Consider the following 19,744-nt stretch of genomic DNA (forward strand, 5'->3'; position numbering starts at 1 on the left):
TTTTTGTAAAATGAGTAAACCATTGCCCCAGGATTGACTGTTAAATTTTGTTTTTTGATCTACAAATCTTGGTGTATCCATGTGTCCCTTTTAGGTATTTTTGCCTCCCAGAAGGCTCTGCTGAACTATCCAACCAATATTTTCATGAAATTCACTTCTAGATAAGATTTAATGTGGACCATCATTTATGAGTGGAGTAACACCCAAATTGAAGGGATTCCATCTGACTGAGAATTAGACTCAATAGACATAATGGTACCCCCACCTATCTATTCATAGGTGGTGGGAACAGAGGGCTAATATTAGTCTAAACATCAGAGGCAAATCATAGAATATATAACCACTTTCTATGAGCTTCCTTTTAAGTTAACTCAATAGAACCAGATTTCGTATTGGGCATATCTCTGTTGTTTTTTTTCCCCCCAAATTCTGTGAACCTAGGTAGTGGTTCCAGGGGGTCTGAGAGTAACACTGGCAACATCTCTTCCCTTTTGAACCCACTGCATGACTAAGGGAGAGACAGAGAATGTACCGTTGTCTATTTGGTTCAGGAAACTCATGAAAGGCAAAGGCTGGCCTGAGGTAAAAATACAAATGGCAGACCTGGAATTCTCATTCAGATTTCTAATACTGTATCCTGGGCTCCTCCTCCTAAAACAATGCTGTTATTTAGTCATTAACATTGTTAATATCATTTTGCAAGGATATAATTCATGATCATACAAAGGTAAGGTGATTTGCCACCTTACAGAACTAAGAGCTAATGAAGTTTGGTATCAACCCCAGTCTTGTCAGCTTTCCCTCCCAAGTTTCTTCTCTGAGGGTAGTGATGGTTTCTGTTCCAAAAATCGTGACTAAAGATGAGTATTTATTAATGCTTGAAACAGGAGGAATGCAGTGTAGCTATCCATGCTTGGCCTTGGTTGATTGGAACTCTCAGGTTTTTTTCTTTTTTTGTCAGGGGGAGCGTGGGGGTAGATGTGATCACATTTGAAAACCAAACTGAAATGCAACAAGAGAAGTCAAGTCAAGAAAGTGTTACTTCAGCTATTCAATCAAATGACCCTAACAGTCAATGCTAATGGACCACTAGTATGTTCCTAGCTCAAAATATGGCTTAACAAAATACCGTGCAATGACCTAAATGGGAAAAAGAATATATACGTGTATATGTATAACTGAATCATTTTGCTGTACACCTGAAACTATCACAACATTGTTAATCAACTATACTCCAATATTAAATTAAAAAGTAAAAAAAAAGCAGATGCATGCATATGTATAACTGAATCATTATATGAAACCAACACAACATTGTTGATCAACTATACTCCAATGTAAAATAAAAATCTTTTAAAAAATAAAGTAGGCACTTGGTTCTTTGCCTGGAGGAAATTAAAATTCTTGTTTGAGAAAGAATAGCAACATATACAAAGAAAAAAATGCAACATATAAACTTCAGTTCTTAGACTGTATCCTATGATATACGTAACTAACATTTGGGGCTCATTTGTGTTCCAGGACTATGTGACAGGCCCTGTGTCCTCATTCAGAATCTGTGACTTACAATAGATCATCAACTTACTTGAGATCACACAGTTCAGAAGTAGTGGAGACCAAGATTTTTTATATTTAATTTCCTATGCAAATTGCAGGCTCCTGATTACAGCAAGTTCTTTGTTCACTGTTCAGTCAGTAAGTCATGTCAACTCTTTGTGACCCCATGGACCACAGCACGCCAGGCTTCCCTGTCCTTCACTACTCCCTAAGTTTGCTCAAACTCATGTCCATTGAATCAGTGATGCGATCAACCATCTTATCCTCTGTTGTCCCCTTCTCTTCCTGCCTTCAATCTTTCCCAGCATCAGGTTCTTTTCCAGCGATTATTGGAACTTCAACTTCAGCATCAATCCTTCCAATCAATATTCAAGGTTGATTTCCTTTAGGATTGACTGGTTTGATCTTGCATTCCAAGGGACTCTGAAGAGTCTTCTCCAACACCATATTTCAAAAACATCAATTCTTCAATGCTCAGCCTTTTTTTTTTTTTTTGGTCCAACTGTCACATCCACACATGATGACTGGAAAAACCATGGCTTTGACTATTTGGATCTTTAAAAAAAGTGTTTTTTTATTGCAGTAATAATATACTCTTTATTACAACATTCTAGTTTTGTTTGTATCTTGGAGGAATGGGGGGGTGTTAGCTCAGGGAAGAAAACAGAACGGAAAAATAGAGGGCACAGGACGAGAGTGGTTTGTGTGTGTGCATGTGAGCAGGAGGAAAATTCTGTGTCTCAGCTCTCACCTGAAAAAAAAAAATGGTGTTGCAATGCCTGTAGGCATTTGGCAGGAGAATGGCAAATACGTAGCACTGACAAATCAATTGGAAATATCTTAACTAGAATGTAGGGAAAAATAGATTTTCCCTAGTTTACTTCAGGTGATGTTTTTTAATATAGACAAAGAAGTCACTTCAACTCTATTAGAAAATTGCTTCCTGAGTTTTCAATCAGTTTCTTCAGTGGCATCTTTGTACCTTGTAAAGTTGCAAAGTTTTCCATGTGATGATGCTCTTAGAAGAGAGAGTGTAAAATGTAATTGCTTTGGTAACATTTTGCAGCTACATCAAGAAGAACTTTGATATCCCTGTGATTTCAAAACTCAAATAACATCAACTGGATTTCCTAGACTTTTATTTTTTTTTATATAACTGATCTACATTCGTATTAATCACAAGGTGCTGACAACTTGACAAATATCCCTTTGCCTGGTGTTCAACTGATATTTTCAAGAGTCCAATAATATATCAAATGGAGGGGGGGAAGAGCTGATAAAAATAAATTTCCCACTGTTGATGGTCAGAGCTTTAGATCTCTAAAAATTGTTCGTAGCTACAAGGTAGCATTACTTCAAAGAGATGAAAATCATCCAAATGGAGTGGAAAAACTTCAGCTTTTTCTGAACCACACTTCAGTTGAGGGAAAAGAAGGTATCTACATTATTAACCATGGGGGTAAAAAACAACAGTGTATGAATTTTGACAGTGTGTTTGTTATTTCCTTATGGACACAGTGTTCCAGGAAGCCCAGCTAGGTGATGATCTTAAGCCCCAAGCAGATGGTCTTTAAAATGATCATACAGATTTTCTTTCATAATGAATCTCATGAATCCTATAGGATTTATAATAAGAACTGTTCATACATATGAAAAGACAGATGTTTCTTTAGTCACTGCTCACCAGTTCTTTGGCTGAATCCAGGAAGAGCCATTAGCTATGACTTTATTTTCAAGCAGTTGAGTTACATGAGACTTTAGTCTCAACTAATCAGTGTCAAAACACCTTTTAAATGGAAATTATTTTTTTCTCTGGGGTGGAGGATGGAAGCCTTGTGTTTAGGAGAATGGAAAATTAAGTCCCTTTTCATATTTTTTTTATTGTTTCATAAGACTTGAGACATTCGTCAAGCTTCTTTTTGCAATTTTTGGTCCATGTAGCAACTTATTTTCTGTCTGATGAACAGTGAATAGACTGACTATACAGAGAAAGAGTAAATTCTAAAGTTTGGATGTAATTGTGGTTTCTAATACTGCTCCAACAGGCAGGAAACTGAGTTCCAATCCAGAATCTATCACTTGTTATTTTCCGAGTACATCTTGATGGATATAAAAAGATATTTGAAATAATTCAGCCTATCACCAATCTATCATCCTTCAAATCACCCGAAGAGTTCTTTAAAATTAACTCTGAATATTCTTTGGAAGACTGATGCTAAAGCTGAAGCCCCAATACTCTGGCCACTCAATGTGAAGACTCTGCTGCTGCTGCTAAGTCGCTTCAGTCGTGTCTGACTCTGTGTGACCCCATCAGGCTCCCCCGTCCCTGGGATTCTCCAGGCAAGACTCTACCCATTGGAAAAGACCCTGAATGATTGAGGGCAGGAGGAGAAGAGGGCAACAGAGGATGAGTTGGTTAGTAGCATCACCAACTTAGTTGACATGAATTTGAACAAACTGCAGAGATAGTGGGGGACAGGGAAGCCTGGTATGCTGCAGTCCATGGGGTCGCAAAGAGTTGGACACAACTTAACAACTGAACAACAGCCAAGCTCCAAACCAGTGGCACAACATCTGAATTTCTGGTAAGAAGGCTTAGAGAGAAGCTGTAGTTTTTTTTAAAAAAATTGATTTTTCATTTCCTCACATCTAGGAGAGAAAATAATATGCATTTTTCACAGTTGGTTATCCAAATACTCCTCCCATCTAAGTCTGTGTCTCCAGCTATGGAAAATTCTTAGCTTGAACACACTTTCCTATTTTGACCCACATAAAAACACTCATGCATGCAATCACTCACACTTACATTCACCACCATATAGCCCTAAATATATCTACCTACACACACTCACACATACTCACACTCTTACATACTCACACATAGATGTGCACATTCACACTTCCCTCACATGATACCATTATGCTATTAATCAAATATTTTGTGCATATTAACAATACATATGTATTTGTGTGTATTACAATCTTTATCAATTTTTTGATCAATTCACCCATTCATAGGGGCTCAATTTTTAATATTTCTCCATTGGATCAATGCATTTACTATCAATATTAAAGTACACAGTAGGTACAATTACAAAATAACAGTAATTTTAATACATTATTAACAATGTAGTCTTAATAATTGGAGAAGGCAATGGCACCCCACTCCAGTACTCTTGCCTGGAAAATCCCATGGGCGGAGGAGCCTGGTAGGCTGCAGTCCATGGGGTCGCTGAGGGTCAGACATGACTGAGCGACTTCCCTGTCACTTTTCACTTTCATGCATTGGAGAAGGAAATGGCAACCCACTCCAGTGTTCTTGCCTGGAGAATCCCAGGGACGGGGGAGCCTGATGGGCTGCCGTCTATGGGGTCTCACAGAGTCAGACACGACTGGAGCAACTTAGCAGCAGCAGCAGACTTAATAATTAGACATGTGTGTTTTCTGGAGAGAAATATGACCATTGCAATATTTACAATATTAGGAAAATGGAAATAAGTCAAATACTGGGCAATTAAATGACTACATGCAACCTGCCTGTCTTAAGGTCAAAGACTATTGAGTCATTGACCAGGATGCTCATAAAATTGTGTTTAGAGACAGAAATGCTTAGATTATTATTTTAAAAATTCAGAATACAAGTGCCTGTTACAATCCAAATCAGCTTTTTAAATCTTTTATTATTTTTCATTTTTTAATTGAAGTATAGTTGATTTACCATGTTTAAGGCATATAGCAAAGTGATTTACTTATACATATATGTAAGTGTGTGTATGTATTCTTTTTCAAGTTCTTTTCCATTGTGGGTTATTACGAGATATTAAAATGTTTGTCTCTGAGCTCTACAGTAGGACTTTGTTGTTTAACTATTTTATATATAGTAGTGTATACTTGTTAATCCAAATTTCTAGTTTATCCCTCTCCCCATCTTTTCCCCTTTGAAGTGACGTGAAGTGAAAGTCATTCAGTTGTGTCTGACTCTTTGTGACCCCATGGACTATACAGTCCATGGAATTCTCCAGGCCACAATACTGGAGTGGGTAGTTTTCCCCTTCTCCAGGGGATCTTCCCAACCAGGAACTGAACCAGGGGTCTCCTGCATGCAGGCTGATTCTTTACCAACTGAGCTATCAGGGAAGCCCCGAAATTTGTTTTCTATGTCTGTGAGTCTATTTTTGTTTGTAAATAAATTCATTTGTATCACTTTTTAGATTTCACATATAAGTGATATCATATGATACTTTTCTTCCTCTGACTTATTTCACTCTGTGATAATGTCTAGGTCCACCCATGTTGCTGCAAATGGCATTATTTAATTCTTCTTTTTTTTGAGTAATATTTCATTGTACACGTATACCACATATTACTTATCTGTTTGTCTGTCAATGTACATTTAGGCTGCTTCCGTGTCTGGGCTATTGTAAAGAGTGCTACTGTGAACAATGGGGTATGTGCAACCTGTTGAATTAGGGTTTCCTATGGATATATGCCCCACAGTGGGATTGCTGGATCATATGGTAACTCAATTTTTAGTTTTTGAAGAAACTTCCACAGTGTTCTCCATAGCAGTTGAACCAATTTACTTTCCTACCAACAGTAAATGAGTGTTTTTTATTCTTCCCTCTCTCTCCTTCTTCCTGTCTCATTTTCTTATTAACAGGAGACAACTGTAATGCAAAACTTTCCATGATTTTTTTTTTTTTACTTTACAATACTGTATTGGTTCTGTCACACATCAACATGAATCCGCCACGGGCGTACATGTGTTCCCCATCCTGAACCCCCCTCCCACCTCCCACCCCATACCATCCCTCCGAGTCATCCCAGTGCACCAGCCCCAAGCATCCTGTATCGAACCTGGACTGGCGATTCATTCCTTATACAATATTATACATGTTTCAGTAGAAAGAAAAACACCAATACAGTATACTAATGCATATATATGGAATTTAGAAAGATGGTAACGATAACCCTGTATGCGAGACAGCAAAAGAAACACAGATGTACAGAACAGTCTTTTGGACTCTATGGGAGAGGGAGAGGGTGGGACGATCTGGGGGAATGGCGCTGAATCATGTTATTTTTTTTTAAGAAGCATTTAAAAAAGAAGCTGATTTGGTGAAAACGGTGCTGAGTTTCATGGGTTGAATAATTATCCAGAGACCTCAAACCAGATGAAAGTGTTAAAACAGAGGGTGAAGGAGTGCCAAAGTCAATTGCCCCGTGAGCATGTCTGAAGTCCTCTGGTGACCTTGAACTTGAAGTTTGCCTGCCAAGGAGAAAGGAAATATAGCCTAAAACCTCCCCAACCTGGGAATTCTAATAGGAGACCTTCATAAAGATGAGATCCCAAAGAACTAAACCATCAGAGGAAAGATGAATGTTAAATCCCACACTGAAGGAATGTTTCCCTTAACCTTGAACAGGAAGAGGGAAAAATTCTCTGTAAGAATTCATGATAATAAACATACTTTATACACGATTTGGTTAGATATTTAACTTTCTGTGTCATGGGAAAAAAACCTGTCTTTTCACTCAAAAGGACCTATCATTGATGTCCCCCAGATGGCTAACTTAGACTAATTTGAAATCTTAGTGAAGCAGTGCAGAGTCTCCAAAGAGGCTAAAGACCCCCAAAACACTCACTCTCCATCATTTTCTCTCTCTGTGTCTCTATTTCTCCCTTCTTATCTGTCTCTCTCTCATATACATATACACACATCATAAAAAGCCAGGCAAATAAGCAAACTCCATCATAACAAAACAGCATGAGAAACAGTGAGAATAAAAAAATAAAATAAGCAAAAGCACAAAGATTTCAGTTTTCAGAATTATGATATGCAGAATTTTAAAATATGTTTTACTAAATAAGAAATGAAAGAGGTGTATGAAAATATAAATCAGGAGCAAGAGACTATAATCATGACAAAGTAGACCTTCAAATCATTTAAATAGAACCTTTAGTAATCAGTAGGAAATGGCAATCCAGTCCAGTATTCTTGCCTGGAGAATCCCATGGACAGAGGAGCCTGGTGGGCTGCAGCCCAAGGGTTCGCAAAGAGTCAGACACAGCTGAAATGACTTAGCAATACAGTAATTAAAATTTATAAGCAAAATAAACACATTAAGCAAAAGATTTAGTAAGAACCAGAGAAAGAGTTAATGAACTGGATGATAAAATGAAAATAAAAGAAAAGAAAAATTGCAATATTCAGCACAAGAAGCCAAAGAAAGATACAAAAGGGAGAACAAAGTATGAATATCTAGAATATTCTAATCAGCATCAGAAGGAGATAATAGATTCAAGTCAATTTTCATGAGACAAAACCTGAAGACACTCAAGGATTGTTGAAACATGAATTTTAGACCCCAGATCCTAAATAACTCAAACAAAATAAATGAACATAAATTGACCCTCAGAGACATTCTATTAAGGCTAGAGAAAACTATCTAAAATGAGAAGATTTTAAATATCACCCTCAGAAAGTGGCCGTGTAATAATTGACTTAGCAGCATCTCTATAGACCAGCGGTTAAAGGACATGACAATGAACACCCAGACTGCTCAAGGAGTTTAATATTCAACTTCAGCTCTATCCTGAGCAAAGATCTTTCTTAATCATGAGTGAAATAAAGATATTTTAACCAAATAATAACTGAGAGAATTTACCACCAACAGGAATTCACCAACAATATAGTAATACTACTACTACTACTGCTAAGTCGCTTCAATCGTGTCCGACTCTGTGCGACCCCATAGACGGCAGCCCACCAGGCTCCCCTGTCCCTGGGATTCTCCAGGCAGGAACACTGGAGTGGGTTGCCATTTCCTTCTCCAATGCATGAAAGTGAAAAGTGAAAGTGAAGTTGTTCAGTCGTGTCCGACTCTTTGTGATCCCATGGACTGCAGCCCACCAGGCTGCTCCGTCCATGGGATTTTCCAGGCAAGAGTACTGGAGTGGGGTGCCATTGCCTTCTCTGAATATAGTAATAGTTGTACTTTAATAGAAAGAATATGATTCTAAAGAGAAGGTCTGAGTTACTAGAAGGAAGGGTGAGAAAAATTAATAAGTATTTGGAGAAGTAAAATATAGACATTGACTTTCCATGACAATAATGTCTAAAGATCTGGGGACTTCCCCAGTGGTCTGGTGGTTAAGACTCCACCTCCCAAAGCAGGGGTGTGAGTCTGATCTCTGGTCAGGGAACTAAGTTCCCTCATGTCATGCAGTGTGCCCCAAAAGAAAAGAAGTCATCTAGACAATTTATGGGTGTGTTTAATCAAACAGCCAAAGAATAAATCAGTTAAAACTACACAAGCTCAGAGAACCGAGAAATAATACTCTTTTAATAGTTTTGTGGTGCTAACATATGTTTAAGCATGAAACCAGAAAAGCTAATCTCATTAGTAAAAGCAAATGCAAAAATAGACAAAAACTAATGAAAAAGTTGGTTTATTTCAGGAATACAAGATTGGCTTCAAACTAAAACGTCAATCAGTATACCTTACTGAATTTAAAAAAAAGTGTTAGATTCAACACACCATCTACTCATGAACAAAAAATATAAAGTATCTTAGTCAATTAAGAGTAAAAAGAAATTTTCATGCCTGAGAAGTAATATCTTTTAAAAACTATAAAATTTAATAGCAAATGTAACTCATTTTTAAGGTTGGGAAAAAAATCAAGATTTTATTTTTAAAGATGAGAATATATCTATTCAATATTGTATTCAAAATCCTAGGTAAGGCAGTAAGTCCATAAATAGAAGCAAAAGACAGAGGCACTGGAATAGAAATTAAAACTGCCATTATTTTCAGATACTAGGTTATCTATGAAAAAAATAACCATAAATATGGAATTTATTGGAGTCACTGGCATTAACTTGCACATGAGTCTGAGCAAGCTCTAGGAGTTGGTGATAGACAGGGACGCCTGGCGTGCTGCAGTCCCTGGGATCGCAGAGTCAGACATGAATGAGCCACTGAACTGAACTGAACTGACTGCTATAAAATCACTGTGCAGGTTTCAAGTGTGTTTCTCTATGAATAAAACAACCAGCTAAAAATGTAATAAAAAAAAAAAGTGTATAATAGAAAGAAAAATAGTGCCTAGAAATAAATTTTAAAATATCTTACAAGCTTTAAAAGAATAAATCACAAAATTTTATTGAAATAGCTAAATATGTTTATATGGATATTGGATAAGATAACCTCATATACTGTGAAAACTGTACATTGTTGACTTAAAGAAAAATACACAACACAATAGTTGTGAGCTTAAGTTTTACTTAGAGTCTTACTGAGGACTACAGCCTGGAAGACAACCACTCTGTGCTACAGAACTGTTCTGAAGAGGTAGGGGAGAAGCCAGATTATGTATGTCTTTTTTTTTTTTTTTTTTTTTTTTTTTGCCTAGTATATACATACAGTGAAGCATCAGTTCAGTTCAGTTCAGTCGGCCAATTGTGTCCAACTCTTTGCAACCCCATGAACCACAGCACGCCAGGCCTCCCTGTCCATCACTAAATCCTGGAGTCCACCCAAACCCATGTCTATTGAGTCAGTGATGCCATCCAACCATCTCATCTTCTGTCGTCCCCTTCTCCTGCCCTCATTCTTTCCCAGCATCAGGGTCTTTTCAAATGAGTCAGCTCTTTACATCAGGTGACCAGAATATTGGAGTTTCAGCTTCAGCATCAGTCCTTCCAAGGAACATTCAGGACTGATTTCCTTTAGGATGGACTGGTTGGATCTCCTTGCAGTGCAAGGGACTCTCAAGAGTCTTCTCCAACACCACAGTTCAAAAGCCTCAGTTCTTTGGTGCTCAGCTTTCTTTATAGTCCAACTCTCACATCCATACATGACCACTGGGAAAACCATAGCCTTGACTAGATGGACCTTTGTTGGCAAAGTAATGTCTCTGCTTTTCCATATATCTTTGTAAAAGATTACTGCTAATCATAAACAGATATTATCAGCTAATGATATTAGTGCTATCCTATGGGGAATATTGGAGAAGGCAATGGAACCCTAATCCAGTACTCTTGCCTGGAGGGTCCCATGGACAGAGAAGCCTGGTAGGCTGCAGTCCATGGGGTCGCTAAAAGTCAGGTATGACTGAGCGACTTCACTTTCACTTTTCACTTTCATCCATTGGAGAAGGAAATGGCAACCCACTCCAGTGTTCTTGCCTGGAGAATCCCAGGGACAGCAGAGCCTGGTGGGCTGCCTTCTGTGGGGTCACACAGAGTCGAACATGACTGAAGCGCGACTTAGCAGCAGCAGCAGCAGCAGCATGGGCAATATGCAAGAATCTGGATTCTCTGATATTCTTCCTGAGATATGCATCTATTTAAGGCCTGTTTAGGGCTTTCTAGGTGGTGCTAGTTATAAAGAAGCCCCTGTCAATGCAGGAGACATAAGAAATGAGGGTTTGGTCCCTGGTCAGAAAGATCCCCAAGAAAGCACTCTAGCATGCTTTCTTGGAGAATCCCATGGACAGAGGAGCCTGGCAGGCTATAGACCATAGGGTCACAATGAGTGGGACATGACTGAAGCAACTTAGCACACATGCAAGCCAGTTATTCCAAAGCTAGAGTCCTTCTTCCTGTTTTTATTTATTTATTTATTTTAATCCTGAATTCTCAAGTTGCACTGTTGGTGGACAACTACATTGGGTTATGCCTTAACCTTTGTAGAACTGAGTGGTGAACAATGCTCCTTTGCTTGTCTTTGTTCACAGTATCCATACAGGAAGACATGAATTGGATTTCTATCACAACATTCAGAAAACTCAAGTGCTGTTAAATTAATTACTTTATAAGACAGTACAGATGAAGACTATCTTGATGACTTTGGGGCAAGAGGAAAAAAAAAAGGATTTCTTAAACCAAACTAATCATTAAGCAAAAGGTGATACACGTAATTTCATAAAGAATGAAAGGATGAAAGGACAAATCAAAACTGAAGAAGATATTTGTAACACAAGTCTAAGTATTTGTAAGAAGGATATATAAATACTCTGTGGAATAATAAAAAATAGGCAAAATTATCTCAAGAAGAGAAGAAAGTTGGCATAAAGGTGATAGGATAAAGTAACCTTTGAGTGTTTAAAAAAAGAAAGAAAAGCCAATTTGTCAATTTGTCTAAATCAATGAGAGGAAGTGAGGGGCAAAGTAATTAGAAGGAAAGCAACTTGTACCATATAAAGCTCTGGGAGTTTATAAGGATTTTGGATTTAACTGAAGGTACAATTGGAAGCCAGTGAAGAATTCCAAACAGGGAGATGATGTGGATTCTTATAACTTTTTAAAAGATCCCTGTGATCATTGTCAAAGGCTGAAGGGGCATTGCCAAAGAGCAGCGGGAAGTTACCTGTCAGGTTAAAGTGTGACTTCACACAGCAAGGAGCAGAGGAAATGGTGATGTAGACACTGTTATGAAGCTGAATCCAGAGGACCAGCTGATGGAGTAAACAGGGAAAATGACGAGGGAAAAGAAGCAGATATGTTTTCCAGAATTAAAATTAAGCAGGGTTATCCTGGTGCCAGTTGAATAGATGGGAAATTCTGGGGCAAGTGTTGGAGAGGAGAATCTAGTTTTGTTTTGGACTTGTAATAGTTGACCTGCTCATTAGAACTACCCCTTGGAGAAGGGATAGGCTACCCACTCCAGTACTCTTGGGCTTCCCTGGTGGCTCAAATGGTAAAAAATCTGCCTGCAACTCAGGAGACCTGGGTTCAATCCCTGGGTTGGCAAGATCTCCTAGAGAAGAGAATGGCTACTCTCTCCAGTATTCTGGCCTGAAGAATTTCATGGACAGAAGAGCCTGGCAGGATACAGTTCATGGGGCCAGAAAGAGTCAGATATGACTAAGCAACTTTCACTCAACTCATCTCACTCACACTAGAACTATTTCTGTTGTTGGTCAATAGACAAGAAACTTATTGGGTTGGCCAAAAAGCTTGTTTTTCTTATAGAAAAACCTGAACAAACTTTTAGTCAACTCAATAACTTGTGGGGTATTATAGACTACAGGATTTGAATCAGTTGGATGAATATTTAAGGCAGATTTTTGCCACTTGCATTCTAGCCATGGCCATGACACTATGACACTTTTCCTTTATGAGCTTTATTTGTTTGTTTTCCTCATCCTCAGAGGTCATCATAAAGTTTAAATATTATGTGTATATTTTACATTCTTGGCACATTTTAGGTACTTAAATACTAATGAGGCTCTTTCCCTTCCATAGTTTATGATGAGAGAACTGAAGTGAAGGAATGGTGTCTATTAGATGTTATACAACTGGGAGTATGGGTGAATAAAAAATCTGTTATTGATTCCAATTCCAATTAATTTTTTTCAAGATCTCCTTTTTTGTAGTTACACCCTCAAGCTGGTAGATAATAATAGGTGATCAGTTGCTCAGTTGTGTCTGACTCATTGTGACCCCATGGACTGTAGCCGAACAGGCTCCTCTGTCCACGAGATTTCCCAAGCAAGATACTGGAGTGGGTTACCATTTCCTTCTCCAGGGGTCTTCCTGACCCAGGGATCAAACCCATGTCTCCTGTGTCTCTTGCATTGCAGGCAGACTCTTTACTGCTGATATAGGTGACATATTTTGCTATTCTCTCAAAAGAGTAACCTCCTATGAGAGGTGAACAGTCTTGCATCCTGTGTGGGAGAGAACAAGAAGAAAAGTTCAGGCACTGAAAAGAAGAAAATAGGGTATGTGAGGTCAAAGTATGATGATCGCTGGCTAATTCACCAGCTAATGACAAATTCACCAGCTAATGACAACTTTAATTTTAAGAATCCATCTCCACTAAGCAGAGCTAAGTGCTTACCTTCTTCTTTTGCAAGTTACCAACCAGATGAATTTCCTCACATTGTTCTCGGAGAGAAGAAAACTAGACTTTTTTTCCTGCTATCTTCATGCACAAATGAGGGTCAAATTAAAGGTTAAATACAAAAGAAAGAGGGATAAAATGAATGTGAGGGTAAGCAAAGTAGATGCATCTTATAGAATAGAATGAGGTCTTTTTTGAAATTATTTTAAAACTTCATTTCAAAAGATATCTCTGACTTCTGGCATACCGTTTCAGATTGGTGAACCTCATAGGTCTCTTTTCTTTTCCTCCTTCCGCTCTTTTTCTACACCTTATTCATGTCTTTTTTCTTTTCTCCCCCTCTCTCTATTTCCATCCTCCCTGTTTCCTTATCCCTTTTTTCTCTCTCTTCCTGTCATCAATACAGAGTTTTAACAATGATGTTTCAGAGAGCAAGGTGAGTGACTCCTCTTTGAAAATTGATTTTACTGTCTTCCTTTATGGCACTTCGGAGATAAAGTTGTCCCTTTACTACTTGAAAATGCAAAATTGGTATGCCAGGAAAATATACTATTGTAAGGCACGGTATAGATACCATTGTCTGATGGAATTACAAATGTTAATCCAGGTTCATGTTCCAGTTTTATCTTTCCCTTGCTGTATCATATTGGAAAAGCCACTTTGAGTCTGTTATATAAATGGGCCAAAGACAGTCTCTGTTTATTAACCTAAAATGGTCCCTGCTGTGTTTCTGACTTCACAGCAGCCTTGGACCATTAGCCTAAAGCCTGCTGAAATTAAAATCAAAATCTTACATATATACATATGCAGAGATGCATCTATAGCTATCTATCTGTCTGTCTATCTCTATCTATCTGTCTCTCTCTCTCTCTTTACAGAGAGAAACGAGAGAGTTCAAGTAAACATTTTAACCACCTAGAGCCTATGTAATTCACATTTCCTGCAAGACTGTAACCATTATCTGCTAACCACTGATATGACAACCTTATAACTAGATCTCATCTGCTGCCTCCCTTAGGAGTTCATGATCCAGATACTCCTCATTTGCTGCTGAGAGATAGGATGCATCACCTAGACATGTAAGCACTCTCTATGATTTGCTCTGCTCCCTTGGGAGGTCCTTCAGAGACCTTTTGGAAGGAGGTACTATTTCCCCAAGAGCTTTGTGCCATGGTCTGTGGACAATCTCTTGCTGTGAGAGACTCCTCCCATACCACTCTGTCCAAACACAGCCCCAGAATGCTGTGCTGCTGCCTTTTGTGGCTTTGTCTCTTTCTAGATTAATCCTGAGATCCTTGAACTTGTCATAGTGTCTCATTTATAAAATAGGGAAATATTATTTAAGAGTCTAGCATCATGCTGGAAATTTAACTGGACATCATTAAATGCACTACCCCCTTTTTTGAGTAATTGATTCATATGCTGTCACTTGTACCAGAGCAAGGAGAGAGGAGAGACAATAACCATTACTCTGTCATTTACTTAAACATTTTAGAATTGCCTGTTTGGGGCTGGAGGAATAAAGTTGTTGTGGAGAGTTTGGATCAGTTGGCTCTTTCAAAGTAATTGATTGGAATCTGCCAATTCCAATATTGCTTACCATTTAGGGGGACAACCCTACAGACAGTGAACTTCATCCCATATCTTTTTCCTTAGGAGGGTGTGTGTGTGTGTGTGTGTGTGCTTGCTCAGTTGCTCAGTCCTGTATGACTCTGTGCCACCCTATGGACTGTAGCCCACCAGGTTCCTCTGTCCATGGAATTTTCCAGGCAAGAACACCAAAGCAGGTTGCCATGCCCTCTTCCAGGGATCAAATCTGTGTCTCTTGGGTCTCCTGCATTGGCAGGTGGATTCTTTACCACTATGCTACCTGAGAAGCCCCCTTTAGGATGATAGTATAACAGACTGTCTTTTGCTGGGACAGTAGGAGAAATATTTGTCACGTTCAGATTAGTGAATAAGCAGATTTCTCTTTTCCTTCTAGGGATAGGGAGGGACAAGTAAATGAGCAAAACAAGCAGTCATTCTCTCCTAAAACGTACTCTGGCAGGGGAAATGCAGGGCATGGTGGAAATACACAAGACAAGCAGTCATTCAGAACAGAGGGTGTTCAAAACACCCATGACCACCAAAAAGGTTTCTGCCCCACAGCATATCAAAATATTGAAACCAGATTTCTGTAGTTGCACAGGTATAGTGGCTTACTTGAAACAAAAGCTCACTTCCTCCAAGAAGCCATTCCTAACTTCCCCTTGACTAGAACAGTATGGGCTGCACTCTATAATATAAAGTCTGTATTATAGTACTATGCTTTGATGGAGAGTTTTGGTGTACCAGGGCTTCCCTGGTAGATTAGACAGTAAAGAAACTGTTTGCAATGCAGGAGAACCGGGTTTGATCCCTGGGTTGGGAAGATCCTTTGGAGAAGGAAATGGTAACCCACTCTAATATTCTTGTCACGAGAAGGCCATGAACAGAGGAACCCAGCAGGCTACAATCCACGGGGTCGCAAAGAGTGAGACATGACTAAGTGACTAACACTTTTTTTTTTTTTAACACTTTTGATATACTCGATAAAGTTTTATATGTAGACTCTCACTTACTAGCCCTGTGATCTTGGAGAAGTTTCACAATCCTTTTGAGACTCAGTTTCTACCTCTAAAAAAAAATTAACAGTGGAATATCTATAGACATGTCTCAAAGATATTGAGGGTTTGGTTCCAAGACCACCACAATAAAACAAATATTACTATAAAGTGAGTCACACAAAATTTGTGTTTCCAAGTGCCTGTTAAAGTCTGTAAGTGTTCAATAGCATTATGTCCTAAAAAATTAAACTTAAGAAACAGCATTAATTAAAAATAATGTTGTTGGGAAAATGATACCAATACTCTTGCTCGATGCATGTTGCCACAAATTTCCAATTTGTAAAAGACATGATACCTGCCAAGTGCAATAAAGTGGAACAGAATAAAACCAGATATGCCTTCATGATAAAATATTTAGGAAAAAAAGAACAAATATTTTAAAAATTAATCAATGCAAGAGATACATTGAAAAATAAAGTGGGCAATGGAGCAGGAACTGGTGGAGCAAGAATCCTGATGGTGATGTAGGTCCGGTGTCTGAGAAGAAGGGAGGGAAGGAAGGAAGGTGGGTAGGTACACCCTTAGATGTCAGAGCAGAAAGCCTTGTCTAGGGTGAGGGAAGTCACAGAGTAAAGATTACTTATTGGGTGAGTCCCATATTGGGCTGGAAATGTCCACAATCATGGTCCTGCCATGCACCATCATAGCTGGCGCTCTCCTCTGATAGGGTAGCCTCAGAGTGAATTCAGCAATGGATCCTGAAGCTGTGGCACTTATTAAAGGCTGTCAGCTCACTAGACTCTTTGCTATGAGCTTTCTCGTGAAAATGGAGTTGAGTAGCACGTTAAGTGCCAGCTCTAGTCCATCCCTTGTGTTGCACAGATTGACTTCTTCATCCACCTATGGGGAACAACTCCTCCACAACACAACAGATACTAAGAAGAGGAAAGTTAGTGGGATGAATGGCAGTCACCATTGCTACAGTTGGCCACAAGGTTGCAACCGGTACTCTTTGTCTTCTTCTTGTGTTATCTGTTCTAAATGCCCCTCACCCTCAGTAATCACCTCTGCAGGTCTTGCTGGCTTCAGTTCAGTTCAGTTCAGTCACTCAGTCATGTCTGACTCTTCGAGACCCCATGAATCGCAGCACGCCAGGCCTCCCTGTCCATCACCAACTCCTGGAGTTCACTCAGACTCACGTCCATCGAGTCAGTGATGCCATCCAGCCATCTCATCCTCTGTCGTCCCCTTCTCCTCCTGCCCCCAATCCCTCCCAGCATCAGAGCCTTTTCCAATGAGTCAATTCTTCGCATGAGGTGGCCAAAGTATTGGAGTTTCAGCTTTAGCATCATTCCTTCCAAAGAAATCCCAGGGCTGATCTCCTTCAGAATGGTCTGGTTGGAACTTCTTGCAGTCCAAGGGACTCTCAAGAGTCTTCTCCAACACCACAGTTCAAAAGCATCGATTCTTCTGTGCTCAGCCTTCTTCACAGTCCAACTCTCACATCCACACATGACCACAGGAAAAACCATAGCCTTGACTAGATGAACCTTTGTTGGCAAAGTAATTTCTCTGCTTACCTGGTGGTATAACTGAGACAATCATTCCTCAAGGAGGGAAACTCTTCATCAGGCCAGAAGTGAAAGTCTGTCAGTCTTGTCCTACTCTTTGTAATCCCATGGACTCTAGCCTGCCAGGCTCCTCTGTCCAAGGAATTCTCCAGCCAAAAATACTGGAGTGGGTGGCCATTCCCTTCTCCTGGGATGCTTCCTTAACCCAGGGATCAAACCCAGGTCTCCTGCATTGCAGGCAGATTCTTTACCACCTTAGCCACCAGGGGTCATCAGGTCAGGGCTTCCCCAAGTGTCCAAGCAGTTATAATGAAGCAAGGAGTAGCAAGACTCTTTCCATATATTCTTCCTTTACACATAGTTGGAAAGCAAAAACACCTCTTCTTACTGATCTGAGTCAATGACCACTGGGAAGTTGATGATTCATATTCCTGCCAGCAGGTCACTTTGGGCCTAAGGAATGCTAAAGTTCCCCAAAGCCTGTGGTCCATGGTAAAAGTGTGCCTCCTTTGGGCACTGGGAATGCTAACCCCAGAGCATATAGCACTTGGGGGACAAAGGAGCCCAAATGGGCCCTGTGAATCTTGAGAGTGATGATATGTGTGAACATTCCTGCTTCCATTCCTTGGTTCTTGGACCCACCTTCCCTTCTGACTAGGAAAACAAGACTTAGCAACACTTACAAATTTCTCTGTGCCAGCACTCTCTTTTGAATAATGGCATCCCAAACTTCCAGAGCAACATCTCTAAGCAGTTGTCACAACTGTGTCTTCACTAAGCTGTTTTAACCTTCTATCAGGTCAATTGCCTTTCTTTTTAGAATTTTATCCAGCTGGGAGGCCATTGACTTCCACCCAGAAATCTATATATGTATTCTCACCTCAGGCTATTTCTCCTCTCACACAAAGGATAACCAGGTTCAGTTATCTTACTTCTATCCACTGGGAAAAAATATATCTCTCTTGTCTTCCAGTGCCACGTCTTAGTGTTTAAGGCAACCACCATCTGTTTTTGATTTGCATGAACATCCCAAACTGACATATACAGCAACCAAGTTTGAGCAGTTTCCTCTTCTTTCTGGTGGTCATATGATACCTGCTCCCTCTCTCTCTCTCTTACACACACACACACACACACACACACAATCATGTCTAACTCTTCCTAATCCCATGAACTGTAGCCAGGCTCCTCTGTCCATGAAATTCTCCAGGCAAGAATACTGGAATGTGTAGTCATTCCTTTCTCCAGGGTATCTTCCCCACCCAGGGGTTGAACCAAGGTCTCCTGCATTGCAGACAGATTCTCTGTTATCTGAGCCACCAAGGGAGATGCCCCTCCCCTACCCAGCCACACAAAATTACAGGTGTGAGCTGGGTGCAGTAACAATGCTATTGTGCTACGTATCAATGGGTCTGGTTCACATGGCCATGAAGTTGTTCATGGCATTTGATTCTACTTGGTCTTAGTCCCAGACGTAGTTTCATCATACAATGAACTGCCGCTAGATCCTAAGGTTATGGATTGCCCAATTTTATATAAATAGGACTGATAGAATCAGCTCATAATAGGCATCCTGGGTGTGTGATTACTAGTGTCTCATAACCAAGTGCTTCATCTCCTTTGGCATCCTGTAATGGGTCAAGAGTACTTTCTTGACTGAATTGCTGCAGATGGCATGTCCTTGCCTTAGAACTTTAGGGGTCAGCATCTGGACTCGTCCACAATGACTTGTCACCTTCCATACTGCAGCCTTTCCCACTATCATCACCTCCAACTGTTTAAGGCTCCCTCTGGGTCAGGCTCCCTTCCTCCATTCTCATGGGTTGTAACGGAAACTACAGCCCCTAGTGCTAAAGCTTAAGATAGTGAGGCCCACCATCTCCATGAATATTAATAAACCCAGCTCTGCCATGACTCTTTGACTGTCCACCGTGCTCTCTAGAGGAGAGCTACCAGGAAAATTCTTAGAAATGCCATGGCCTCTCTCACAAGCACAGTCCTGATTGTCTTGATGAATGAATCTGAAGTAGCCTTTCATGGAGTATATTCTTCTGGTGGGCCTTCTATCTTCACTTGACATGACCATTTTGCTATGCCCACTTTTCTTAGCTTCTCTGTTTCTTCCTCTACTGTTGGTCACAGTAACTCAGGACATCCTATTTTGTTCAGAATAGG

The sequence above is a fragment of the Bubalus bubalis genome, chromosome 7 (assembly GCF_019923935.1).
Source record: "Bubalus bubalis isolate 160015118507 breed Murrah chromosome 7, NDDB_SH_1, whole genome shotgun sequence".
NCBI lineage: Eukaryota > Metazoa > Chordata > Mammalia > Artiodactyla > Bovidae > Bubalus > Bubalus bubalis.